The sequence below is a fragment of the Podarcis filfolensis genome (genome assembly GCF_964270895.1).
Source record: "Podarcis filfolensis genome assembly, chromosome: 2".
In the NCBI taxonomy this organism is placed as follows: Eukaryota; Metazoa; Chordata; class Lepidosauria; order Squamata; family Lacertidae; genus Podarcis; species Podarcis filfolensis.
In genome coordinates, this window is record NC_139605.1 from 107,417,067 (window position 1) to 107,435,978 (window position 18,912).

The 18,912-nt window shown below is 42.3% G+C and overlaps 1 long non-coding RNA gene across 1 annotated transcript in view; it reads left to right on the forward strand.

Annotated features, from left to right (window-relative positions):
* LOC310755778 overlaps window positions 1–18,178 on the forward strand; it is a 180,946-nt gene extending 162,768 nt beyond the window's left edge. The window contains exon 2 of the long non-coding RNA XR_014544537.1: window positions 17,698–18,178. This is a non-coding gene — a long non-coding RNA (uncharacterized lncRNA). The remainder of the gene's footprint in view (window positions 1–17,697) is intronic.
* Window positions 18,179–18,912: the final 734 nt, after the last annotated feature.

Here is an 18,912-nt window from a genome sequence, read left to right on the forward strand (position 1 = left end):
TGTCTAGAAAACAAGGGCCCAAGTGTTTTTCTGCCTGACCCATGCTTTTAAGGCATAGGTCCAAGTGGTTTTCCCTTTGCCCCACCCCTTGTCCAGGGAAAACCTGCTCTTTAGTGCTCAATTGGAGCAAACATCAATCTGAAGAAAACCTGAATTGCCCTTTGCTCCAACTGAGCACTAAAGAGTGGTTTTCCCTGGTGGAAAGTCGCAGGACAATAGGAATGAATGAATGAATGAATCTTTATTTGTGTCAGCCATTGGCCATAGCAACAAAAGAAAAATGTGATATACAGAGAGAAAGTCAATTATATAAAACACGCTTTAGAGTCCTGAATCAGCAGTCAAATAGTGGACCTTACTCTCATTAGTAGATTAATAGGTACTGCTCCAGCAGGATGGTAAACGATGTTTTCGTGTGCTGCTCTGGTGTCGCTGTTCCGTTGCACCCAAAGCAGCTTAGTCATGCTGGCCACATGACCCGGAAAAACTGTTTGAGGAGCGGACAAACGCTGGCTCCCTCGGCCTGTAAAGCGAGATGTGCACTACACCCCCAGAGTTGTTTGCGACTGGACTTAACTGTCAGGGGTCCCTTTACCTTTACCTTTTTGTGTTGAATATATGCTATATGGTAAATTATGGACCTAATAGGTATCTAAAACCATTTGCACATGTTGCCATGCCAATAGTCCATGCAGAATGTAGGCACCCTATATATAGAAATGAGCAAACCAGTGATATTTTAGGGAGCAGGCTAGCAGGCAATTACTTACATCATAGGAGCCTACACAACACAAAACACTGTTGCTGTATGTAGGTTTTATTTTATTTGTTTTTTAATCTTATATTTTGGAAATATAAATTTTTTTGGGCCCCCAAGAGAGTGGGGGCCTAAGCTATAGCTTGTTTAGCTTATATGTAAATCCAGCACTGAGCAGGCTGCATAGATCAACCTTCCCAGAATATTTTCACAGAAGGTAATTCCTTCTACCACAAGTGGTCCTTCCTTTGGGCAAGTGGCTTTGGGTTAAAGAAGGGCAGGGAACCAATAATTTTGTCTTATGTGCAGCTGAGTATCACCCTGACTGAAACGTTTCCCGATAAGCATTTTGCAATTTTTCCTGACACATGCCACACATGATGAATGGGGTAAACAGGGATGCTTTCATCAATCTTTGATGGTACATGATAGACACTGTTCTGTTGCAACTGTCGAAGAAAAATATATTAATGATAAGCATGTCTTGACAGAAGACAGTGACATGTCTGAAGGATGTGACTGTATTGTATTTCTAATACTCACTAGTAGTGGAATAAAGCCAAGTATCAATGTTTAATAAATGTTTTAGCAACGTGTGATGAATTATGAATGGGTGAGTATAGACGCCACATCAAATATGCATAATGTTTTCTGGTGATTGCTAATCTTATGCTGTTACTGTTTGAGAAACTGTTAATAGCAAAGAGACAAGAGATATAAGTTTCTGGGCATGTTCAGGAAGCTGCTTCTAATTAAAGAAGGACAGTTTACAAATAAAGTAAATGCAATTATATTGGTTGCTGATGTATTACAATTGCTTAATAGGTCATTCATTACAAGCTGCCTGCTGATAGGGATAACCACATACTATAAACATTGCATTTTAACTAAGCGGAAAAGAGATGCTCTTGCTTTTATGCTCCGCTCAAGTGTTTTCTTAATCCAAATCGCTCGCTTTAAAGGATCAAATTGTTATTTTTACTTCCCCTAAGTGTTTTAATTAACCAACCTGCACAATTTCCCAAAGTGTCAAGTATGGACTGGTTCAGAGCCAGCACCAGGTTTGAAGAGTCTCTTGGAGTCCCGTCTCCCCACACCCTGAAAATAAAAAAAAAATAAAAATGCCCCTGCCCCTAGTGGAGTTATCTGGAGCAGGGCCATCCAGTGGCACAGAGAGCATCACTGCATATTTGGAGTGAGGGAGCTGCCATGTTCATCTCCCCAGTGTGCCAGCATAACATCATCTCAGAATGACACCCTCTCAGAGACATTAGGGAGGGTTCCAAGAGATGGCTCCTTTGCTTTTGGTAACTACTTGGAGTAACCCTCAGCTCTCTCTCTCTCTCACACACACACACACACACAAACACACACACACACACAGAGGGGAGGGCGCGCAATCCAATGCAGTGCTATAGTGATTGACACCTACCGGTATATCAATATTCACATTGCAAAATGAGATAAATGCAAATTTCGGGGGGGGGGGGAATCTGATGGAGACTAAAAATGCTTGAGGAATTCAGGCTCACAGAATTCCTATTTGAAGTTACCTGATCTATCCTCTCAGTCTAATATGTGGATCAGCACTTTGCTATCCTCCAGATCTTGCACTTCTCCAAATGTTGAGTTACGGTTCTCTTAACAGTTTAAACCTATCAGCGCTGCATCTCCTGGTGTTATTGCTGCACATTTTCAGTAGAGTGGAAGGAGCAATTGGTGATAGCAGTTTGGTGATTGAGGATGTATTTATGATGTATTTATATGTGTGGGTGGAGTGTCTGAGATGAGCAGAATTGGCTTTTAAAAATAAACTTCGAATGTCTTGTTAAAAATGTTGGTTGGCTTGGACACTCCACAGATAACCTGCTGGGTTGCTGATGCTATGAGATCCTCCTAAGGGCTTTCAGGAAACCTGGGAAACTATAGCCCTATTGATATGCTGCTTTCATGTAGGGCAATTGCATACTTACCTTTCCCGCCCTGACCTGGCCACAGTGATCCATGCGACAGTCACCTCCAGGCTTGACTACTGTAATTCGCTCTACGAGGGGCTGCCCTTGAAGCTGTCCCAGAAACTCCAGCAGGTGCAGAATGCAGCAGCGAGGCTCCTCACGGGGTCTCTGCCATGGTAGCATATTCACCCAGTGCTTTTCAAGCTGCACTGGCTCCCGGTGGAGTACAGGGTCAGATTTAAGGTGCTGGTTTTGACCTTTAAAGCCCTTCACGGCCTAGGACCCTCATACCTACAGGACCCCCTCTCCTGGTATGCCCCACGGAGAGCCTCAAGGTCCATAAATAGCAACACCCTAGAGATCCCGGGCCCTAAGGAAGTTAGATTAGCTTCAACCAGAGCCAGGGCCTTTTCAGCTCTGGCTCCGGCCTGGTGGAACGCTCTGCCTCATGAGACCAGGGCCCTGCAGGATCTAATTTCTTTCCGCAGGGCCTGTAAGACAGAGTTGTTCCGTTTGGCCTTTGGCTTGGAGCCAATTTGATTCCCTCCCCCACTTTCTTTTTTCTTCTTTCTTTTTCCTTTCTCCCCCTGTGATGAGGCTGCATTTTAATATTTAAAGTTTCTATGTTTTAATGTTGTATTTTAATCTTGTTTTTAAGTTGTATTCATTCAACTTGTTTTTATTATTGCTTGTAAGCCGCTCTGAGCCCGGCCTTGGCTGGGGAGGGCGGGGTATAAATAAAAATTATTATTATTATTATTATTTGACTGGGGAGTGGCATCTGGCTTAGCATCTGCTTCCTGGAACAACTATGCACTGCTCACAGTTGTGTGTAGGGAAAGTTCAGCCCACAAGCTCCTGCACACATGTAGGGGCTATGATCAGTCAGGGCACCTAGTTGTGTGAATGTTCCAATCACACCTAGTCCCTACAGTCAAGAAGGAGCTCATGGGTTGAAGTTTCCTTACAGGCAACTGCACAGAAGCCAAGGTTGCTCTAACCTAGGAAGTGGACAGAGTCAGGGACACAGTGAAAAACACAGCCCTGCTTCCCAGTCAACACACTGATTATCGCCTTCCAAAGCAACTACTCTATTCTGAACTTAAAAATAGAAAGCACAATGCTGGTGGCCATAAAAGAGGTTTAAAGACTCTCTCAAGGCAAATCTTTAAAAATGTGGCATAAACACCGACAACTGGGAAACACTGCCCTGTGAGAGTTCCAACTGGAGAACAGCCTTTACCAAAGGTGTCATGGGCTTTGAAGACACTCGAACTCAGGACGAAAGGGAGGAACGTGCTAAGAGCTAACCCTCACCAAGATCAACTCCTGCCTGGAAACCTATGTCCCCACTGTGGAGGGACGTATGGATCCAGAATTGGCCTCCACAGTCATTTACGGACCCACTGTTAAAAAAGAGTCCATGGAAGACTTATTCAGCTACGAGTGATTGCCAAAGAAGAAAAAGACCCACACACAAACAATGTGTGAGCAGGGTTTTTTTTTTTTTAATAATATATTTATTAAGGTTTAGGAATTTATATAAAACAGAAAAAACAGGACAAAAAAAACCAAAAACAAAAACAAGAGAATACATACAAACCAAACAGAACACATACAAAACAAGTATAATTTCCATCCCTTATATTCATAAAACTTACTTTCCCGACCTCCTCATACCTCCCCTTTCTGTATTCCATTCTCTAATTAAGTCAATTCAGCAAATCCTTTCCCTAATTTCTATGTACTTTTTAACCTTTCTTTTCTTAATCACATAATCATTACAGCTTTTAACCCCAACATCGTTCTAGCCTTCAATAATTTTACAATGTTTCTTAAGATAGTCCTTAAATTTCTTCCAATCTTCTTCCGCCGTCTCTTTTCCCTGGTCTCGGATTCTGCCGGTCATTTCTGCCAGTCCCATATAGTCTATAACTTTCATCTGCCATTCTTCCACGGTGGATAGATCTTGTGTCTTCCAATACTTTGCGATGAGTATTCTTGCTGCTGTTGTAGCATACATAAAAAATGTTCTATCCTTCTTTGACACCAGTTGGCCGACCATACCCAGGAGAAAGACCTCCGGTTTCTTCAGAAAGGTATATTTAAATACCTTTTTCATTTCATTATAAATCATTTCCCAGAAAGCCTTAATCCTTGGGCATGTCCACCAAAGGTGAAAGAATGTACCTTCAGTCTCTTCACATTTCCAACACTTATTATCAGGCAAGTGGTAAATTTTTGCGAGCTTGACTGGGGTCATGTACCACCTATAAATCATTTTCATAATATTTTCTTTTAAGGCATTACATGCTGTAAATTTTATACCGGTGGTCCACAACCGTTCCCAGTCCTCAAACATAATGTTATGACCAATGTCATGTGCCCACTTGATCATTTTAATGAAGGATGCACACTCACACAATTTGCCCCCTGCCACCTCATCACATCTCTAAAGATTAAGGAATGCGAACATTTCACTGAAGTTCTTCCTTACTGCCTCCTGTGAAAGATGCAGAAAAAGACTGTTGCCTTTGCAGTGAGGAAAAATGTTTCATGAACTAGAGGTGTGGGCTTTAGCGCAGCAATATTTTTCAGTGGAACTATGGGATGGGATTAGGAACAAAACATGCAGACGTTAACATGGAGTAGGTACAGATTCATGCAACCCTATTTATAGTAATGCACTGTATGTTGGATAACCCCAGAGAAAAATACCTAGCCTTTTTTACTCTGAGAGTGACCATAGGATGTGTTTCACTATTGTACTATTGTTAATGTTTTCGATCCCTTTGTTGAAAAGCACCTTGGGGTCATCACTGATGAATAGGAACATGAATCAAATTAATAAAAAAATAAATACATAAATAAATAGTTCAAAGGAACAATCAGTTACAGCCAAAAAGGAGGCAGCATTTGATACAGCAAGATCAATATATCATATGATCATAGGAAGCTGTCTTATTTTGCATCAGATCCTTGGTCTGCATTGACTCATAGCAGTTCTCCAGGAGACATTTCCCAACCTACGTGAAGATGTTGGGGGTTGAATTTCAGTCCCTCTGAATGCAAGGCAGTTGCTCTACACCTGAGCTATGACCCTTTCTCTTCAGTCTAAGAAAATCTGTCACCTAAAAGAAATGTCTCTTAGATTTGTACCCAATATTACACAGTAAGTACCCCCCACAGTTCAAGCACTGCTGGATCAGCAGCCTAATGATGTCTTGTTTTTCCATTTTATATGTATTTCCCCCCACTGTCTTGGGCACTTTCTCTTTCAAAGAACCACAGGGTGCTTTTGAAAACACAAGTGAGTTTCTGCAAGTCACATTTTATCAAGAGGTAAAAGAAGAAAACTTAGAGTAGGTGTGAATAAGTTACAGAAGTACACTTAAGAGGTATTCTGATGGTGTGGGTCAAGCTTGTTCAGTATCAATTCATTTTATACTGCCACAGCACACACGTAGCTAGCTGTAAAGTAACATAACATGATATGTAATAAAACTATAATTTTAATCGTCATATCAAAAAGCACAGTTCCTGATGGCAACATATCATACCTTCTATATGTATCATTATCATAAAGTCCAAGGATTGTCAAGTCCAAAGACTACAGTTCCTGTTGGCAATGCCATTTCATGCTGATAGCTTCCTTCTGCACCATCCTACGTCTTAAAAGTGTAACAAGCGAAACTACCTTCTGCATCGTCCTATTTCTGAAAGTGTGACAGATGGAACTAATTAGTAGCAAAAGGCAGCTAATGGTAGAATAGTTGTGATGGCCTGGGATTCGGACTTGGAGGCTGAACCTGAGGAATCCCAGCCTGCACAGGATTCCCCGCCTCCAGAACCAGCTGAGAACCATGCATACCCTCCAACAGTTCTCCAATGAAAATAGGGATGTCCTATTTAATAATATGGACCATAAAGAAGGCTGATCGCCGAAGAATTGATGCTTTTGAATTATGGTGCTGGAGGAGACTCTTGAGAGTCCCATGGACTGCAAGAAGATCAAACCTATCCATTCTTAAGGAAATCAGCCCTGAGTGCTCACTGGAAGGACAGTTCCTGAGGCTGAGGCTCCAATACTTTGGCCACCTCATGACAAGAGAAGACTCCCTGGAAAAGACCCTGATGTTGGGAAAGATGGAGGGCACAAGGAGAAGGGGACAGCAGAGGACGAGATGGTTGGACAGTGTTCTCGAAGCTACCAGCATGAGTTTGATCAAACTGCGGGAGGCAGTGGAAGACAGGAGTGCCTGGCCTGCTCTGGTCCATGGGGTCACGAAGAGTCAGACATGACTAAACGACAACAACAACAAAGTCAGGCTTGTTTGGCCTCTCTATTGCTCTCCGTGGGGCAGGGGAGGGAACCTCAGATTCTGGGGCCAAATGTGGCTATAAGGCCTTTGGAACTCTCCCCAGGACACTCACTTCACCAGCCAGCAGTTGAATGGCTGAATTCTGCACTAGCCTCAAACATTTTTCAAGGGCAGTTCATCCGCACAGAGCACTACAGGCATCCATCTTGTAGCTTATGAAGGTAAGAATACAAAGAAGAAGAAGAAAACAGTCCAGCATAGGAAATAACTCAGTAAAGAGAAAGCAACAATGAAAAAGCAATTGTAGCCAGTCTTAAGCCAACTCAGAGCAAAAGAAAAAGGTTCTGCACTGCTGAAAGAAGTTAGTGGGCAACAAGTTTATATTAAAAACCAGGCAGTCTGATGGCACTTTAAAGAAAATCAAAATTAGCATGGCATAAATTTTCATCTGGTGAAGTGGGCCGCAGTCCACAGAACCTTACGCAGCAGACAAATGTGGAAGTTTATCTAAGTTGCGGATTGAGTCCCTTTCTCCTTGGGAGAAAGGCTGAAAAGATACGACCAGTATAATACCACACAGAAAGATAGTCTGGGCTCCTTCCCAATCGAAACTGCTGAGGCAGAGCTTTTGACGTCTCTCATTTCTGCAGCAGTAGAATAATTTCAAATTTTGAAGTTATCTGCTAACTTCTGGGAAGCAAAATTAATTACACTGTCCCAGTGTAAAGCACAAAAACATTCAGACAGCACACAGTGTTGAACCTTTCCCCGCATTCCACATTTCCTGGATCGTCTATCCCTAGCTCTTAAAATCCAAATGCAATTTGTGGAAGAAGCTTTGTTTGCTCTTGATGCAATTCCTCAAGAACTTCCTGTGGGCAAATGGGGTCCTCCACAGTACAATCCTATGTATGTGTGTTGGAATTCAAGAGGAACTTAATCCAAAATGTGTGCCCGTAAGTTTTGTAGCAGCTAAATTTCCATCCTGTCCAGCTTTCTGCTAGAATTTAGCTGTGCCTAAGTTTCGGTGTACAAACACACTTTGGATTGAATTCTTGTTGGGTTAGGTAGGTCCAAATAGCCATTAGCAACTTGCATGATAACATATGGAATGTAAACTAGAGTGTGCCACAAGAAGAGAGAAGCAGCAAGGACCCTTCAAATGCTGTTGGATTACAACTCCCATAATACTTGACAATGGCCATATGATGGCCATGGACTCAAGGAAGTTAGAATCCAACAGCATCTGGTGGGAACCAGGTTTCCCACCCCTGATCTAGAATAATCAATGTCCAAATATCTCATAACCTACTTACTTTCAGCATCCAGAAGCATCATAGCCAGACACTGGAGAGACCTGTCAGGAGCAAGCATGGACTAATGGTACCAAATAGTACGGGAAACAGCCTTATTAGAAAAAGGAACCAATAAACCGAACTGGACACGGGGACAAATAGAAGAAAACACTTTCACCCTGGTATGGTTCCCCTTTATCACATACTCAGCTCAACAAGACAACAACAATCCGCCAGCGACATACAAATCAATTTGGCTAACCTGATCCAAAAACACATACATACCCCACTCACACACAAAAACAAATTTCACTACAACCAACCAAAGACAACCAACCACACCCTAGGCCACCCGCAACCTCTCTCACCACCAAAGAAATATAAGAAGCGAATAGTAAAGGGAACCCACATAAACAACGCTGACACAAAACCCCACACATACACCAAGTAGAGGAATAGAAGCATTGCCACCCGACCCAACCCCACTCACCATTCCCCCCTCTTTTCTTCCTAACCTAACACTGTATGTAACACTAATGTCCCACAGCAAATGAAACTGAGCTGTAGAAAGTGCAATTTGAACAACGAGACAATGCACATATTTTTGTAAACTAAGAAATCTTTAATAAAAATATGTTTAGAAAAAAACAAACACATTTCCAGGAAAATCTCAACAGCTGACTCAAAGTGTGACACACACACACCCCTTCACATTGTTATAGATGGGGGGGACCCCCCTAAACCCTAGAAAGTAATAAATGGTAGCATTTTGATGATTTGGGATGTGGAGGGAGAAATACAAACTGCAGAGGAATTCCTGGGCTAGCCTATGCTCTCCCATCAGATGTCAAGGAGATGAGTAACTATATAACAGTGGTGGCAAACCTAAGGCACGCATACCAGACTTGGCATGCAGAGCCCTCACTGCTGGCACGTGCGCCATTGGACCACCTGCGCTCTTCTTGGTTTTTCCCCCATTTGTTTTCCCACTCCCCCTCCCTCTCAGCTTGCGTCCACAGTTAAAACCCAGAACCCTTTTTTAAAACAAAATAAAAAATAAAAACCGGTAGCCGGAGATTGTGTTCAGCGATTGGTCTGTTTTTCAATTTGCTGTGTCAGTGGCTGTTTATGATTGGGTGTAACAGCGTTCATTTTTTAAACTTTTCTGTGCTGATATTTTTTGCGCTTTGGCAGGCGATGATGTCGGTGCTGCGTGTTAGTTCCGGCGAAGGTATTATTCGTCATTTATTTCTGTTCTCTCTCCCCCCCAAAAAAGCTCAGCAGCTCCCACCCAAAAAAAACACAAAGCAAATTTTGTGACACCCCCCCCCCAAAAAAGCTCCAAAACTTTGGTCAGCAGCTCTCCCAGAAAACCTCAACAACTCTGGGCACTTTGCGATAAACAAGTGGGTTTTGGTTTGCAGTTTGGGCACTCGGTCTCTAAAAGGTTCGCCAGCACTGCTGTATAACCTCTAGAAGACATCTGAAGGCAGTCCTGTATAGGGAAGCTTTTTAATGGTTAATGTTTTGTTATGTTTTTATATATACTGGAAGCCACCCAGAGTGGCTGGGGCAACCCAGCCAGATGGGTGGGGTACAAATAAATTATTATTAGTATTACTTGGGATTGGGCATCCTTTAAAGGAAACTCACAGAAGGGTCTTCCTCCCAAATGAGTGATAAACCAATTATCACCTCAATAGTCATTTTCTTTGTTATTCAGATTGTGCTGAATAGCTTCCATGTTGGAGTTAAGTTCCCAGTCCCACCCAGAATGATATATTGGGGGTATTCTCCCTTTTAGGGGGAACGTGCACCAAGGTGGTTCCATTTCCTAAGCAATCAATCAGTCAATCAACACGTGTTTCCTTCTTCCATATTTCATAGGACAAACATCAAGAGGAGATGGATTTTATGCTCTGCACAATGGAGTTCTTGACCCCCACAAATCCCTGCCTTCACCAATATTGGTCAATACTAATATAAAGGTGCCACTGCCTTAAGGATTTGTTTATATCTGCTGCTGACCTGTCTGATATCCTATTACCCTTTTACACTCAAAACAATCCCTCTAACTCAGTTATTTAGGAGATCCAGAGAGGCTCTGGTTATAAACGTGCTCGCAGAAAATCTCACAATGCAAAAGAGTTCTACAAGCACACTTGACGTTTGGAGCCACCTAAAATTGTACTCCACCGTACAATTGCTTATGAAATGGAGGCTTCTGAATTTTGTCCTTGTGTATCTCCTGGAGTGAAGGGGCAAGCAACCAAGTTAGGTTTTGCTTTGTTTTTTTTGTTTTATTGTTAAATGCTTTTATTGAGTATCTATTTTTTATTTTTTTTAATATAATTTTTATTAGTTTTTTTTAACATATCATTTTCAACAGTAATTAAACATACTTTTACATCTTATTCAAATTTTTGACTTCCATCAATCCTGTCTGAAAATTTTCCAATCTAATCTCTCAGTATGCATTTCTTATCCTCCCTATTACATTTCAAACTCATGACCAATATCTCTATCTTTTTCTACTTTGTAACACTTCGTATATTTCTCCTTACAAAACTTCTTGTAGTCCTACTAGCGTAATTTGTTGATTACAGTTGCTCTTCAAATAATTTATATACCTCTTCCAATCTTCTGTAAATCTCTGGTCCCGCAGGTTTCGAATCCTTCCTGTCATTTTGTCCAATTCTGCATAGTCCATTAATTTCGTCTGCCATTCTTCTTTCGGCGGAATTTCTTCTTGTTTCCATTTCTGGGCTAATAATACTCTTGCCACAGTTGTTGCATATAAAAACAATTTAACATCTTGCCTATTAATGTCCTGACCTATAATACCAAGTAAAAATGCTTCTGGTTTTTTTAAGAATGTGTATTTCAACATCTTTTTCATCTCATTATATATCATTTCCCAGAAGTTCTTTACTTTTTTACATTCCCACCACATATGATAAAATGTTCCTTCTTTTTATTTACATTTCCAACATTTATTATTTGTCTTATACTGTTTTTTGTTATTGTTGTTGTTTTGAAATATGACTATAGGTACATTAGGGCAGGGTTCTTGAATGAGTTCAGAAGCACGTCAAATGCTTCAATTACCTTGCATAGTGGTATCGTAAGTGCATTCATCTTTCTGTTCCTGGCTAGTCACACTATGGAAGAGACTCGTTAGATGCTGTACTTGTTATATGTTGTACACAGAAGCCCTACCTTAACCTACATAGTTGATCCCCTTTTTATTTCAAGCACCGAGGGCCAAATTAATAGTAGAAACATTTGACCCATACTGTGTAACCACTGGCTGGACAAAACACAGTGAAGCAAGCTGCCAACACTACTCACACAGGAGTTATCATGCAGACATGCAGAAACTTTAATATTGAAGGATGCACACATTCAGTCAGCTGTATTACAGTGGTACTTCAGTTTTCAAATGTAATCCATTCCGGAAGACTGTTTGACTTCCAAAATGTTTGGAAACCGAAGCATTCACTTCCGGAAGCATTTACTTCCAGAAAACTCAATACGGAAGCTTCCAAAAAGTGTTCAAAAACCGAAGCAGTTACTTCCAGGTGTTCGGTGTTCAGAAACCGAAATGTCGGGCTTCCAAGATGCTCAAAAACCGAGGTACCACTGTACTTGGGGCTGAGCAGGAGACAGGGAAGAGTCACACACACACACACACACACACACACACACACACGCTCACACACACACAATTTATTTCATTCATTGCAGTTCATACTTATGGGATTAACTGTTAAACCACTCTGAAGATTGGAGCTCTCTGACGGAAATCTCCTGACAACTCTCAACACCCTTAACAAATTACATTTCCCAGGATTCTTTGAGGGAAGCCGTGCTTGTTAAAATGGTATGATACTGCTCTAAACGTAAGGTGCAGGTGTGGCCTGAGGTAGTCAGGGATAAGATTCCATTCCTTTGCTTTCGTCGAAACTTTCTCATTGCTAACTGTTGCTGCATTGTGACCCCTGAACACGCGTTATCTTCCCGTTCAGTTTGTCTCATTTCTTTCTTCCTTTTTAATATATATATATATATATATATATATATATATATATATATATATGTTCAAGGCTTGATTGGTAAGTCTTAATCAGAACTTAATTTGGGTGATGCTGAATGATATCTCAAGATGCCTGTTTATTTTTATATATAGCAGGACAGGAAGGTCTTAAATTGAATGCCTTAAAATCACCAGCGCATCGTTTCTGAGTGTTCATTAGATGCTACAGAAAGCGGAAGAGAGCAAATTTGAAAACTGACTCTGATCAGTGTGTCTTCTTCGCTGCATTTGCAAAAGAGGCAAATGCACCGCAGCTGCACATCGGTGCCATAAAGCCAAGTTTGTTAACTTTGTGCGTCAATCAAAGCTCCAGATGGGCTTTTTATTTTTGCATTTACTGATGACTGGACTCCACATGGGAGGCTACGGCTACAACCTGCACAAGTAATAAGAATAAGAATAAGAATTATTTATTATTTATACCCCGCCCATCTGGCTGAGTTTCCCCAGCCACTCTGGGTGGCTCCCAATCAAGTGTTAAAAACAATACAGCATTAGATATTAAAAACTTCCCTAAACAGGGCTGCCTTCAGATGTCTTTTTAAAATAGGATAGTTGCTTATTTCCTTGATATCTGATGGGAGGACGTTCCACAGGGCAGCCACCACTACCGAGAAGGCCCTCTATCTGGTTCCCTGTAGCCTCACTTCTTGTGGTGAGGGAACTGCCAGAAGGCCCTCGGTGCTGGATCCCAGTGTCTGTTAAGAGGGCATTCCACAAGGCATGTGTGGCTACCGAGAAGGCCCTCTGCCTCGATTGGTGCAGGCACCCTGGAAACAATAGCTGTCAGCTGCATCGGATGTTTGGCTTCCCCAAAATGTTTGAAAACCGGAACACTTACTTCCGGGTTTTAGGCGTTTGAGAACCAAGGTACCACTGTAATTTGATGGGTAGTGCTTCTCTGGGGCTTTGGGCAGTAGATTTATCTAGCCCTACCTAGAGACAGGGACGCAGGTGGCGCTGTGGGTAAAACCCCAGCGCCTAGGGCTTGCCAATCGCATGGTCGGCGGTTCGAATCCCCACGGCGGGGTGAGCTCCCGTCTTTCAGTCCCAGCTCCTGCCCACCTAGCAGTTCGAAAGCACCCCTAAGTGCAAGTAGATAAATAGGTACCGCTTTATATAGCGGGAAGGTAAATGGCGTTTCCGTGTGCTGCGCTGGTGCCGGCTCACCAGAGCAGCTTCGTCACGCTGGCCACATGACCCGGAAGTGTCTCTGGACAGCGCTGGCCCCTGGCCTCTTAAGTGAGATGGGCACGCAACCCTAGAGTCAGACACAACTGGCCCATACGGGCAGGGGTACCTTTACCTTTTACCTAGAGACACCATGGATTGAACCTAGTAGTAGTAATAATAATAATAATAATAATAATAATAATTATTATTATTATTATTATTATTATTTATACCCCGCCCATCTGGCTGGGTTTCCCCACCACTCTGGGCAGCTTCCAACCGAATATTAAAATCAATACAGCATCAAACATTAAAAACGCCACTACCGAGAAGGCCCTCTGGTTCCCTGTAACCTCACTTCTCGCAGCGAGGGAACCACCAGAAGGCCCTCGGCGCTGGACCTCAGTGTCGGGGCAGAACGATGGAGGTGGAGACGCTCCTTCAGGTATACTGGGCCGAGGCCGTTTAGGGCTTTAAAGGTCATCACCAACACTTTGAATTGTGCTCCATAGGAACACCTGGATACAAGGCACATTCTCCACCACTGAGTTATGATCATTTATTTTTATACTTAACATACAATTAAAATTGTGTAGGAGTGTTTTAGTATCTAAGTGTCAAAGCATCAAGAAAATATTCAGGTTCTGGTGCAAAAAGAAAAGAGGTGAAGATATAATGGAAATCCAAAGAGTGTGACACAAAATGGTTCCAACAGATAGCCGAACAACACACAGCGCTGGTTCATTTAAAATGCCATTTGTAAAAAGACCTGTCAAATTGTGGCAGATTTCTGAAAGGCTCTCCAGATTTTTAGATTAGGATTCAGAAGTGCCAAAAACCAGAGCATTTGACCTGGATCCCTTTGTGCTTTAATCTGAGCTGCCGATTGAGGCTACAATTTTTTATCCACTCTGTTTCCACCCTTCTTATTTGTTCTCATTGGAAAGAAAAGCATGAAGCAACTCAAATATCCCCATGAAACTTCTCCCCCTTGCAAACACTGCTGAATGAACTTTAATGAGTAGGTTAGTGAATTCCACCCCTGCTGATTTGGAACAATTGCCCAGTAAAAGCATCAGCACAATACCGAGCTCCTAATTAATGGACAAGCAGCAGGACTACTGTAGCCCATTTAAAGTGGTAACTCTGTTTACAAGAGAGAATTGGTGTTTTCATGCTGGCAAGAATTCCCGACTGCAGATAGTTCATGTTTGGCTTCTTCCCCGTTGGTCAATTTGGTTTTTAAGCACTTCTTCTTTTTTTAAGAACAGCAACATTTCAATAGCTTGTTCAATGCTTGTTTTATAAGGTTAAGCCGAGGGAAATGAACTATTTCAGGGCAACGGTGTGGTCTGGATGCATAAACTGTAACCAATAAGCAAGAAAATAAACACAAAACTCCAACTCGTACATTAGTTTCTATCCCTCCTTATTTACCTCTTTTTCACTTTGCCTGTCTCCTCCTTCAAGCTCAACATGGATAATTTCTTGCAGTCTTATAGAACTATAATTAACTAATTAATTCTGAAATCCAACCCCTTTCCTAAAAGCAATGGAGTCAGTCTATAATAGGGGTCAGCAAACTTTTTCAGCAGGGGGCCGGTCCACTGTCCCTCACTGCCTTGTGGGGACTGGACTATATTTTTTCACTTTGATGATTATGTCTAATGTTTGAATTTAAATGTGTAGTGTAAAACTGAATAAAAAAGATTATAAAAAATAAAAATAAAACCATTTTATTTCAGAAGGCATTTGTGTCTGATCTTTTACATTGTTCTGACGTTCTTCATTTACATTTTTTTTAGTTTTAAATTCCTGAGGCTTAATTTAGGTTTTAAATTTTGTATATTTTGTATCTCTTTCGTTGTAAGCTGCTTTGAAAATAAGTAAGACACCTATGGATGGTGAAACTGAGGAGGCTGATTCACCGATTATTCTTCAGGTGAGGGCTTCACATGGGGGAATCTGGTTAGCCATTGAGAAACAGAGTGCAGAACTAGGCAGGCCTTTGGCTAATCCAGCAGAGCTCTTATTATATTCTTATGAGGAGCTTGAAAAAGCACATGTTCAAATATTTATCAGAAAATTCTTTTTCGAGACATTTTAGCTTATCCCTAATAATCCTCAAAAAATAATTAAAACTAGTGCTGTGCCAAAAAACCCACTATGTTTTCCTCCCTACCATTCTTTATTAATTAATGAGAAAAGAAAATTAGCATTAAGGGAGAGAGAAAATATTGGTTAAATTCTCATGGGTAGGACGTGAATGTTTTATTGTGATTACCTTACATTTGAAGGAGGCTGAGGGTTTTTTCTGGTGCCATTCCTTTCATTCTACATATCATTTTTTCGTATGCTTGGCATTTTGCAGCCTCCACAGGTGTTCACACTTTCTGAAAGCCACAAGATGTCTGCCCCATGCTTTCTCATAAGATCAGGGCAGCTGGGGAGGTTGCAGGATAGTGGGGAGATGTTTGATGGAAGGAAAAGCACACCCATCACCCTTGGCCACCTCACACTGATATGGTAAATAACCCCATACCTGCTCAGATCCTAAAGAAAATCATAAACACCCTGAAAAAGAGGTAGAAAAATAGAGATGTGTCACTGGGAAGGGGAAAAAAAAGCTTTTAAGAAATTGGTCGGCAGGTTTTTGCACAGCACTCATTAAAACTTAGTAAGACCAGCATAATATATGAATTCTACAAATAAGCATATAGTTAAAGACTCCACCCCATCTTCAACCATAAGTGGAGCTAAGAGACATCATTTTTACTTATCTTCTAATGCGGGAGTCGGCAAACTATGGCCCAGGGGCCAGATGCGGCCTCCCAGGCTCGTAAATCCAGCCCGTGGACCCTACTGCCCGCTCGGTCAGTCAGTCCCCATACACTGCAGACGCCTCACTGTGCAGGGAATGACTTCCGCGACGCTGGCACGGCTTCTGGGAAGCTTCTGCAGCCAATCCAAAGCTGCGGAAGGCTCTGGGCAATCGGCACTGTTGCGGCTTTGGATTGTCTGCAGGAAGCCTTGCTGCCCGCACACTCAGGTAAAATTGGCACAGCCAGGCCGGTGGGTGGGCAGTGGGTCTGGCAGTGGGTCATAGACATCATGACGGGCGTGTCGTGGGGCTTCAGCTGGAGCTTGGTGCGCCTGCTGGCCCCGTGCCTGGTGCCCAGCTCGGCACTGCTGCTGGTGGTGCGCTCGGAGAAGCACTGGAGCAGCTGGAGGGCGAGCTGCGCGCCGCCTGCCCAGCACTCCACATGCGCGGCTTGCCACGCCGACCTGGCCTCAGACGATGGGTTGCAGCACATGGTGCACACCGCCTGGGAGCTCCATGGGGACGGGCCGATGGAGCAGTTGCTGCTTGTCAACAATGCTGATGAAAGGATGGTGCCGAGACGTGCTCCTGAGTGCATGCAAAGTGCGTTCCTTCTCCAGGTCTGGAGGCAGCTGTGGGACCGACTTGCAGTTTACTTATATTTTTCAAAGTATAGTCTGGCCCCCCACAAGTTCTGAGGGACAGTGGACCGGCCCCCTGATGAAAAAGTTTGCTGACCCCTTTCTGGGAGATCAGAAATTCTTCCTGTATGCCACAACAGCAGGAATACTACTCCTCGCACAGAGATGGAAACAACAGGATGTTCCAACAACTGAAGAATGGCAACTGAAAGTATTGGAGTATGCGGAAATAGCAAGGCTAACTGGAAGAATCCGACAGCAGGATGATGAGAAATTCCAAAAAGAATGGTCCAAATTTATGGTATACTTAGAGAAAACTGTACATAAATAAAGACACTCACAGGACTGAAATAAAACTCATAACATTTATTGTAAACATTTGGTTAGACCACAAGAGGTAATGCTGTAATATAAGGAATGTATGTCTAAAGTATAATACAAAAATTTATTAAGGAATTATATACGTTTATCGAATGTATTCTGTTGTAAATAAAATTCCTATCACAATATCTAGTAATCATGCTTAAGTAAGAGCAATGTAGTGTTACTGAAATTATCGGGGGGGGCACATCTTTAAAGTTAAATATTATAAATATTATGCCTGAATGTATCCTTTCAACTTGACAGCTCAGGGAAGTTACCTAGCTTAAAAAATAATATAAAATCATCTCCTTTCCCAGTTTCCTCCATTCCAAAGCTATTTTCCCCTTGAAAAAGGACTCCAGGAAGTTCCCAGAGGTGACAATTGCTGGGCTCATTGTTAGCCAAAGGAAGCCAAATTTCATCACCTGACTCGCCTCAGGCTCCAGACATGCAAAGGAACTTCTATTTTACTTTTGGGTGGTGGGTACTTAAGACATATTTGTCTATGCTAATCTTATACCTGAGTCTTGCCCTGCCATGTCTGCTTATGCTAATCTTGCACCAAGGACTTGTCTGGACATGTTTGCCAAGGTTAACCCCTCCCCTTTTGTGACATGTCAGTGATGTAGCAATGATGCTGTACAAACTGTATTCTGGGATATGGTGGGAAAGTTTTAAAAGTCTTTGTCACCCCATCCTCGGGGTTCAAATTTGCTCTTTGAACCTATTGCGCAATAAACTTTGGTCTACAGCTATTTGCTCCAGTTGGTGGCTGGAATCCTTCCTTTATTCCGCAGGGACCCGCAGGCTCTGCCCGACGAGCTGAGTGACTGAGCAGCCTCGCACCTAGATTTTTTCCTTAACAGTAGAGAAGCCAGAAGAGGGGTGGAGGGAAGTTAATTTGGATAAGATACAGAATGAAAGGAGAGGAGTATTGTTAAGCTGTATTGTGTTTAAGATATTTGGAAAAACATAATAAAAATTATTGGGGGTGGGGGAATATTGTCTCCACTGACTGCCAGCTGCATTCCAGGGCCCCTCCCAGACCTACATGGAGATGCTGGGGACTGAACCCAGGACCTTTTACTCTACTGAAAAGGAGAGCTACCAGTATAAGCTATGACATACTTAAAAGACGCTCTCCCCATCCACCTCTGCAACCAGCAAAGCGAATAGCAGTTGCCGATGAGCTGATGAGCTGAGCATGATGTCAAGTAACAAGGAGCCTAAAGATGAATGAGTATTTAGCATACCAAATATCAGAGTTTGGTGTGTATAATTAGTGGTGTGTCCAAGTAGCTTGTGAGTGGCAGCTACGACGTTTGAGCATACCAATACATAACCTGTTACTGAAATGCTGAGATAGAGTCCTCAAGGAAGGTCTTAGGCAATAAAGGATATCAGATCAGTCAAGGTGCTTTAGCCAGCTCTCCAAAAGGCTATATGGGCAATCAATTTTCCAAGCCCTTAATTTGTGAAAGACAATGCC